Source organism: Capsicum annuum, chromosome 6 (assembly GCF_002878395.1).
Source record: "Capsicum annuum cultivar UCD-10X-F1 chromosome 6, UCD10Xv1.1, whole genome shotgun sequence".
NCBI classification, from domain to species: Eukaryota; Viridiplantae; Streptophyta; class Magnoliopsida; order Solanales; family Solanaceae; genus Capsicum; species Capsicum annuum.
Genome location: NC_061116.1, coordinates 4,565,510 through 4,576,414, shown reverse-complemented (window position 1 = coordinate 4,576,414; position 10,905 = coordinate 4,565,510). Strand labels below are relative to the sequence as shown.

General features: G+C 29.9%; 1 long non-coding RNA gene across 1 annotated transcript; it reads left to right on the top strand.

The window, feature by feature from the left end:
* The first annotated feature begins 283 nt into the window (after positions 1-283).
* LOC107873614 lies at positions 284-2,760 on the top strand. The gene is made up of 3 exons (XR_001675470.2): positions 284-382; positions 942-1,066; positions 2,293-2,760. It is a non-coding gene; the product is annotated as an uncharacterized LOC107873614 (long non-coding RNA).
* Positions 2,761-10,905: the final 8,145 nt, after the last annotated feature.

Below are 10,905 nucleotides of genomic sequence, written 5' to 3'. Positions count from 1 at the left end.
TCAGAATAATTAATTTCAATATAATTAATTCTAATATAACTAATTTCAGTATACCTAACTCCGATATAATTTATCCTTCAAATCAAACGACCCCTAGGATAAATAAAGAATTGCGTAAGTAAATCATTTTTAATTAGCAAGATGACTTTTTTAAGATGGACTAAAAAGGACCAATAGTACAAATTAATCCTAGCTGTCCATTAATCTAATCCAACGGCTATGATTAAATTCATCATTAAATGCTTCCCATGTGAGATCTATCTGTACAGAATATGAAACAGACCCTTTATACATCTTTATAAATTCATTGTGGTTTTTGATACATTTGGATATTTTTCTTTGTTCACTTTCAATCAACTCTTATACAGTAATTTTTTTTGAGGTATAATTTCATCACCTTTATCTTGTAATGTCCTTTTAATTGTTTTCCTCAAGTGATTTTATGTCATTGCAATCTAAGTTGCATGGATTTTTTCACTTTTCATGCTGCATTCGTGTCGAATTCTTCAAAATATATTACTTTTGAAGAATCGAGCACACACTCATTGATATTTTTTAAGAGTTCGAGTAGCCAAAGGTGGAGCTAGCTGGCTAATAGTGAGGGGGTTCAAATTCGATGAAAAATTACATATTTATATAAGTTTAAAATTATTTTTCATGTATATATCGCAGACGTTGAACCCTTCGGTCTAAGTTGCTCGGACTCTCTAAAAATGTGGCCGCACCAATGTCGGATCCTTCAAAAAGCCACTATTTTTAAAGGATTCGACACGTGCCCAATGACATTTTTGAAGAGTCCGAACAATATAGCCTTCGACTAGTTCTTTGAATCCATTTAGTTAAGATGTTGGCTCCGCCACTGCACCGACATACATTGTAATTATCTTATCACAAAATTGGAAACTAACATTTTTTTTTTTTTTTTTTGTGAAAATAAATAGATACTTGGAGAAGTTTGCTACAAAGATGAAGGTTGTTTTCATTTTTTTGGTTTTGATTGTCATGGTTTCAATGATAAGTGCTAAACCACTTATTGGTTCAACTTCTTGTCCTGTGCCTAGAAGCAGTAAGTAAATCTTATTATCATTTTTTTTTGTTGAACATTCTTAATGTGTTTTGAAATTGGGACTTTATGAACAGTATGGATCTGGAATTTTTGTTTATATATGTTTGTACTTGACTTGACACGTAATTTAAGAAAAATAATGAATTTTCGACTAACAATTACGTAGAATATATTAAAATGTCATTTAATTTTATAGTTTTAAAGATGCCACGTGGAAGGTTAAAGTTAAAAGAGCTGTTGAAAAAGGAAAAAAAAAGTAATATTTTTGAATTGGACTAAAAAAGAAAAGCAAAACAAATAAATTAAAACTAACAGAAGATTATTTTCAAGCAGTATTGAATATTGATGGATCTATGTGTCTGCAATTAAATTTGCTTGATGTTAAAATCATGTTATATAAGTTGAACAATCTTCGCTGATCTATTAGTTTTATGTTATAATATAAGCTTGATTGAGAATTGGAATCATTTGATTTAATTCGTTCTTAGTAGCCACAAAATGATCATCTTAGAGTGATCTTTTGTTGCGCTTTTATACTTGATGGTGTTTGAAGGATGAGAACCAACTATGTAGCATTTATAATGTGAATTTAAGTAGATATACACAAGTACTAACAAACTTGCAAAATGAATCACTTGCATCATAAAGAGATGCACCTAAGGCTGAAGCTTAGTGGTTCAATGAAGTTGGGTTGAGCATCGTAAAATCTCAGGTTCAATTTCTAACAAAGACAAATATTAGATGATTTTTTCCCATATGTTTTAATCTTAGTGGACAGAATTATCTGGTACCTGTTGCGGGTGGGAGGTGACATCCTTAGTGGACAGAGTTACCTTGTACCAATTGCTGGTGGGAGGTGGCAGGTATCCTGTGGAATTAATCGAGAGTGTGCGCAAGCTGATCTGGACACCAAAAAAGGACAGTCCGGTGCATTAAAGCTCTTGCTATGCGCAGGGTCCGGGAAATGGTCCCACCACAAGAGTGTATTTTACACAACTTTACCTTGCATTTCTGCTAGATGTTGTTTTCAAGGCGTGAACCTGCGACCTTTTAATCACTTGACAACAATTTTATCAGTTATTCTAACGCTCCCCTTCATGTTATCTGCCATGGAAAGAAGGGAAAAGAGTCAAACTTGTCCTTTTTACTTTTACAAATACTTTACATCTAACTTACATTATACACTCCACCAACTATTTATAATTTTAATCTTTTGTGTTCTTCAGAGTGTGGAGCAGCATGCATCAAGAGATGCTCACATAAAGGTCACAAAAAGAGATGTTTGTTCTATTGCAACCATTGTTGTGGATGGTGTCAATGTGTTCCACCAGGCTATGTTGGGCAAAACAAAGGGTGTTGTTCTTGCTACAACAATTGGAAGACACAAATAGGAGGACCTAAGTGTCCATGAAAATCAAATTAAATTAATCATGGAAGAAAATGTTGTATAGGAGAATCTTAATAGCTCAATTATTAGTCGACTATTTGAACTTTTACGTATTGATAAGAGTTCGATTCTCCACTTTATCCCTACTTTACGTTCAACTTTGTTTTTTCTTATTTGATCTTCTTGAGAAAGCGTTTTTTCTTGTTTTCTCGTGGTACTTGTATGCTATTGGTCATTGTGGAAGAATTTTCTATTTAATACTTGTACGCTATCGATCATCAAGGAGGGATTTCCCATATTGTTAAAAGAGTCTTGCTTAGGAGAAGATTTGTCCAAAAGTTTTATGCCTTTTTAATAAAATTTGTTTTACATAATATGTAAGTCACTTGATCAAATAATATTAATAATATATTTTAGTATATTTTTCTTTAGTATCTCAATGATTTATAATCATAAGCTTCTGCATGATGGTCAATCGATTTCGAACCTAACATGCTAATTTATGATTAAAATATAGTGAAATTTTATACGTGAAGTCTAGAAAGACAAAACATACTACGCCGTTGTTAAACTTTAATTAAAATAGAGAAAATGGTCAAATATGTCCCTAAATTTTTTAAAAATATGCATATATTAATGGTTCTGATTAAATTTCCGAAAATTCTTAGATTATATCACGTGACAATATATGGTCTAAATTTGTAGTTACAAAAGACATATCTAAGGTCAATTATTACCGAATAACATTATTGATCTATTTCTTAAAATCAAATGGCATATTTGAGTCATTTACCTAATTAAAATCATAAATTCATAATGTGAAATAGGAGATTTCATATGTCCTGTTAAAATTTGCCTCTATTACAAGAAACTTCAAATTTGCTTAATATAAAAATTTGGGAGATAAGAAAATCATTTAAAGAAATATTTGGAAAGAAAAACTTGTTTACCATAATTAAATTATTTTGGTCAATAAAAGTACATGTGTTAATAAAATCGATCCATTTTAGTTGTCAATATTCTTAAAATGTCTTATTTCAAAATACTATTTTTTAATGAGTAAATGTTTTGTTTCCACCCTAAACTATATACGAAATTGCTGAGACACACTCGAACTTTTGGAGGGTCCTATTACCCCTTACACTGATTAAAATCGTATTTTTGGTAACCTTAATGCCTACGTAGCACATCAGTGAATCAATACACCTAAGGTCCACGTAGGCACACGTATGTGCCACGTAGGCACTAAGATTGCCAAAAATACGATTTTAGTTAGTCCAGGGGTAATAGGACCCTCCTAAAGTTCGGGTGTGTCTCAACAATTTCGTGTATAGTTTAGGATGGAAACAGAGCATTTTCTCCTTTTTAATTTTTAAAATCGAGATAAAATTAATTTTTTTTAATCATTTTACTCTTATCTCAAAATTAATTATTTTTAAAAGTAAACAATGTTGATTACATTGAAATTAGAAAAAGTACTTTTTTATCTATGATTTATCTTTTGGTCACGTACAAAATCAATAAAAGATTTACAAAATCAATAAAAGAAAAGAAAATTTTTAAATCTGTTATATGTAAAAATCACACAATCTCTAGTGAAAAGATCATAAAAATGAAAATAAAAATTAAGCAATATCTATATATTCCCCATAGAGGAATTAAGATCTCTTGATCACTTATAAAATCAACAAAAGATTTACAAAATCAACCAAAAAAAATATTTTTTAAAAATCTCTAATATATAAAAATTACAGTTTCTAGTGAAAAGATCATAAAAATGAAAACAAAAATTAAGCAATATCTATATATTCCCCATAAAGGAACTAAGATCCCTTGATCACTTACAAAATCAACAAAATATTAACAAAATCAACAAAAAAGACATAAAATTTTCAAATCTCTTATATGTAAAAATCACAATCTCTAGTGAAAAGATCATAAAAATAAAAACAAAAATTAAGCAATATCTATATATTCCCCATAGAGGAATTAAGATCTCTTGGTCACTTAAAAAATCAACAAAAGAAAATAAAATTTTCAAATTTCTTATATGTAAAAATCACAATCTCCAGTAAAAAAGATCATAAAAATAAAAACAAAAAGTAAGCAATATCCTTATATTCTCCATAGAGGAATTAAGATCTCTTGATCACTTACAAAATCAATAAAATAAAGTAAATCTTCAAATCTCTTATATGTAAAAATCACAATCTCTGATAAAAATGAAAACAAAAATTAAGTAATATCTATATATATATGCCCCATAAAGGAAGTAACATTTCTTAATCACTTACAAAATCAACCAAAGATTTACAAAATTAGCAAACGAACAGAAAATTTTCAACGTTACCGAGATATCTTTTTTTTTTTCATTGTTCCCAGAGATTTTTTGGGGAATCTGATCTATTATATATAAAAATCAGAATCTCTAATGAAAAGATTATAAAAATAAAAATAAAATAACAATAAAAATAAAGCAAACTAAAAAATTAAAGGAAAAAATGTGCAAAAAAATATCGGTACTAAGGTGAAATTTACAGTTACGCATTCTGAACTTTGCGGGGGTTCTATGACCCCCCTAAACTATTTTTTACCGTATTTAACTGGCATATATTTGCTCTTATCAAATATTTTTTTCTTACACACTCAATGTGCGTGAAATACACGCAGTGATACAAGTGCCAAATATATGTCGGTTAAATACGGTAAAAAATAAGGGTAAACAACAAAAATTCCAAGAATTTGCTACCTAATTACCCTCTCTCCCAACTTTTATATTAACTATTTAATATCCTGGATATGATACATAAGTTTGGTCCGGATACATAACCTACAGATACATAACTATCAAACTAATTGCCTATAAAAAAAGGAAAATAACAATAAAAGAGTAAATAATGGAACAATTAATGCGATTCTAATTGAGCAATTGTATCTCTTTAATTTTGCCTTTTATCTCTCCCTTTATACTGCAAAGCTTCCTCCTTTAATCTTTCAATAGCTGTAATAATAATTAAAAATAATAAATAAATAATTAAATTCCTAAGATAGTTCAGAGAATTGAAAAAATAGAAGAAAAAAACTGACCATCCTTTAGGAGAACCATACAAAAGGGCAGTTCACGTTTGAAAGCTTCGATTTTTCTGAGTTCTTCTAAAGCAACAATAAATTGATTGAGCTTTGTTAATTTGTTGGAGATGTCATCCATGGCAAAAACTTCAGTTAAAATATCTGAAATTATTTTTGGGACATAAATAAAGTTCTAATAAAGTTGAATGTATCGGATGAAACAAACAATACAAATCAACTTCAATATTTACAATGTATCAGAAGTAATGATATATCTCATACTTATGTATGATACTCATAATACTCATAATGTTTAATGTATCAGGTGTAAAACAACCAAAACTCACATACAATTTTCAGAATGTATCATATAAATCTAAATTCTCGACAAAATTAGCTCTATGTATCATAATAAGTATATTACATGCATCAAGTATCAAACTGAACCATAATCACATATATGTTGTATTATATATCATAAAGCATTAGCCTTGAATCTATGTATCAGATGTTGTATATTAAATGTATCATATGCAGTATATTGAATATATCATATCTATAAAGAAACAAAAATCACATGTAAAATTTTATGATGTATCAGAACGCATGCATTGTCACGAAAATTGATTTTTTGTAACTAACTTCTTCCTCTTTACAGATGCAATAATCGATAACTTCTTCATCATAGCCGGATCATTTTGATATTTCAATCGATTTTCACGAAAATTAATGTCTTTCATATCATAATGAAATGGTGGGAATTAAAAAAGAAAGTTAATGGTTGATATATTTGCATCGTCGAATATTTGGATCGACCATTGCTATCTTGCACGTTGCACTGATGGACTTATTGACGTTATTCATGGACTACTGGTGTTACCATTTCCAACAACTACTTCACTCAACATGATAATGAAATTGTGAAAATTAAAAAAGAAAGTTAATGGTAAAAAGATGGAGTTGTTAGATTTAATTTAGTAGATGAGAACATGGTGGAAATTCAAAAGAAAGTTAATGAAAATTGTAACTTGAACATTGAAGTAGAAGATGAAGAACATGGTGGAAATTCAAAATGGATGAGTTGAGAAAATTATGGGATATATTTTAGATGTATCAGAAAAGAGGTAACTATTTTGAGTAAAAAGAGATTTCTGTAATTAGTTTGGTTGGATGGGATTTTAAGTAATAACAGAAACTTAAGGTGTAGTTATAAGTAATTTATCCCAAAAATAATCTATAACCCCCTTAAAATTCAAAATGCGTAACTACAAATTTCGGCAAAGTATATTTTTCGCAGCTTTTTCCGAAAACTAAACTCTCCTCATAATTAGTAGATAAGTCTATAGTAAATGCCATATTAGCAACAAATTTAATGTTATGATTATAACATAATGAAGTACCTAACTAATCTTGCATGCCTATATATGTTCACACAACTAAAGTGGGTCATTGCAATCATTTTCTCCACAAAACAAAATCAAAATTGAAAATTAAACATTAGTTTTTTAAGATAAAAAGAAGATACAAATTATGAAGCTTCTTCATATTTTTTTGGGATTATTTATTATGGCTTTAATGTCAAAAGCAGAATTAAGCAAGGTTCAAAAGCCCCCTTTTGGTTCATCAACTTGTCCTGTGCCTAATACTAGTGAGTACCTCCTTTTATCATTTTGTTTTTTTTCCTCGTATTGTTTTGAGTCGGGGTCTATCAGAAACAACTTCTCTACTTTTTTGGAGATGGTGGTATGAACTGCGTACATTTTATCCTCTCCAGACCCCACTATGTGAGAATACACTGGATTTTGTTGTTGTTGTTGTTGTTGTTTTTCTCATATTTCTTGAGCTGGGGTCTATCAGAAACAGTTTCTCTACTTCTTTGAAAATAGTGGTACAGACTGCGTACATTTTACCCTCTCAAACCCCACTATGTGGAAATACACTGAATTTGTTGTTGTTGTTATTTTTCTCATATTCACTTTTTAATTGGTTCAACGTAACTAGGTAATCCCAACAAGTGTTCCTAAAGTGTCTGGTCTTGTATTTTTACTTCCCAAATATCTGGTCTTGAAATTTTGTTCCTCAAAGTATGTGTTCTTGATCTTTTTATCCATGCTAAATAAGTTTTAACGTTTGCTTATAATTTTTGGTCAATTGTGCAGGTTCATTGTATTGAAATTTTATGAACATCTACCTGTCGGCAAGAGTTAAAACGTTTGTTCTATGAGTAAAATTTATTAAATACCTAAAAAATTAAGACCACCTCTTATGATAACCACTTTTATAAGACTTTTATTATGAGAGACAAAAAAAAGACAAACAATATAAATCCCGAAAGTTTATAGGTTAATTACAAAAAAATTTGATATTTTATATAATTACTTAAAATCTCAATTTGGGTCTGTCGAGATACATAAATAGCTCCTCATACATCCAACGAAGGTATATTTTTTCCTCTGTAAAGATACATAATTAGCTCCCGATATATTTTTTCTGATTTTGAGTCTGTCGAGATATATAATTAGCTCCCAATATATCCAACAAAGGTACATAATTAGTTGAAATTTTTGTAATAACTTTATAAAAATAAAAATTTGTGTAAATATAATAAGTTAAAAAGTATATTTATGTTTTTTTTTCGACAAAATATCCAAACCAGACTATTTTAGGGCCATTACTGAACTTAACCCATAAATAAGGACATCGAGATCCTTTAGAGCTAAACTAATGGATTACCCTCTAGCCGATATACATTTATTATATACAAATATACATATTTATACATATATTATACATCTGTCACCTATTTTTAATTTAAACGATTAGATAAATAATTATTTTTTAATTTTTTCTTCTCATATTTTTCAGGATGTGGAGTGGCATGCCATCATAGATGTTCAGCTACATCTCATAAAAAAACTTGTTTATTTTATTGCAACAAATGTTGCCAATGGTGTAAATGTGTTCCACCAGGAACAAATGGGAATAAAGGGTGTTGTTCTTGCTATAATAATTGCCACACAAAAAGAGGAGGACCAAAATGTCCATAAGTTTTATGTTTAATTTTTGTTTATTTGATCTTCTTGAAAAGGATTTAAAATGTAAAATCAAGAATTAATATTTCTTGATTATGCTTCTTGTTTGGTCACTTGATCAAACTATTTCAAAATTATTAACATGAATCATTTTTATAAGCTATGATTGAGAAATAAAATTATTTGATTTAATCTGTTTGTAGACATTGAAATTTTGTGGACTCTACAAAAAGAGTTCAATTTTGGTTAGAGTTCTTGAGGGCTAATTTATTCTAAATCTAGCTTGATAGCTACTCAACCTAAACCCTAAATTATGTCTATATAAAGGGGGCAAATATCCCTTTAAATGGACATCTCCAGTATCTCACAAATTCACGGGATATTCACAAAGAGATCAAAGATATGAAAAGTCTCAATAAATTCATAGGATATTTATAAAGATCAAAAACCCCTCTTCTTGATAATCAAATATATCAAGAAGACAACCCTCCTTTCATGGAGATCAAATCCAAATGTTCTTACGTTCGAGAAATACGCCACTAACGGCCCTCGAATTACGGAGAAATTCATATCCAAATCTTCATACATTCGAGAAATATGTTACTGGCGGCCCTCGAATTACGGAGAAGATCAAATCCAAATGTTCCTATGTTCGAGAAATACGCCTCTAATGGCCCTCGAATTACGGAGAAATTCATATCCAAATCTTCATAAATTCGAGAAATATGCTACTGACGGCCCTCGAATTACGGAGAAAATCAAGAGAGAAGAATCATGGGAGGAACAGATTTGTACTCCCATCGTTTATCAATAAAATTGTTGTTTCTTCGTATTTTTATTTGTGGTTGAAGTTTCTTTTCTATGAATTAAATTATGTTGGAAACACCGTTCTCAATAGTCATTGGGTGATTATCTTAGTGTGATTTTCTTATTGAAGGATGATGATTTTATTATATTCGCAGTGTAACAATTTTGTTATTTTGACCATTTTATCTCTTTTTGTAGTTGCTTTATGGTATTTGTGGTCTATGAGTGTGGGTGATACGGTTTCTGAGGTGGTTGGTTGAGACTTATGCGAGTTTTTCATTTTGAAAGGTTTGGAAGTTGGTATGATAGACTTCGATAAACATTCGCTGATAACGAGGTCGATAGAAATTTTGACAGTTTCGTTAGCTTCGAAATGTGAATTTTTCGATTAGTAGGTCCATTGATTCGGTTCACGAGGTGTTTAGATAGATTTTGAGTTGTTGATTGAAAAATGTTTAGGCATAGGGTTGACTTTGATCAATATTCGTCTAAGACGAGAAGGATTTTCCATATAAAAATCAAGAATTAACATTTCTTGATTATACTTTCTTGTTTGGTCAAGTGATCAAACTAGTATCAAAATTCTTAAAATGAACCATTTTTATAAGCTAAGATTGAGAAATAAAATTATTTGATTTAATACTTTCTCAATAATCACTAGGTGATTATCTTAGTGTGATGTTTTGGTCGAAGTATGGTGATTTTATTATACTCATAGTATTATAATTTTTGTAGTGATATTTGATTTTGATACATTTTGACCATTTATATCTTTTTTATTGTTGCTTTATGGTATTTGTAGTATGTGAGTGTGTGACACGGTTTCGGTGGTGGTTGATTGAGACTTATGCAAGTTTTTCATTTTGGAAGATTTGAAAGTTGGTATGATTGACTTCGATAAACATTCGGTGACAACGAGGTCAATAGAAATTTTGACAGTTTCGTTAGCTCTGAAATGTGAATTGGTTAGTAGGTTCATTGGTTCACTTTCCGAGGTGTTTAGATGGATTTTGAGTAGTTGATTGAAAAGTTTAGGTATAAGGTTGACTTTGATCAACATTCGTCTAAGACGAGAAGGATTTTTCATATAAAAATCAAGAATTAATATTTCTGGATTGTGCTTTCTTGTTTGGTCACATGATCAAACTATTATCAAAATTATAACATAAACCATTTTTATAAGCTAAGATTGAGGAATAAAATTATTTGATTTAATCCGTTCTCAATAATCAGTAGGTGATTATCTTAATGTGATTTTTTTGTCGAAGGGTGATGATTTTATTATACTTGCAGTGTAATAATCTTCGTAGTGATTTTTGATTTGGGTATATTTTGACCATTTTATCCATTTCTGTAGTTGCTTTATGGTGTTTGTGGTCTTTAAGTATCGGCGACAGGGTTGTTGAGGTGGTTGGCTGAGACTTATGCGAGTTTTTCATTTTGAAAGGTTGGGAAGTTGGTACGGTTGACTTCGCTAAATATTTGTGATAACGAGGTCGATAGAAATTTTGACAGTTTTGTTAGCTCTGAAATGTGAATTTTTT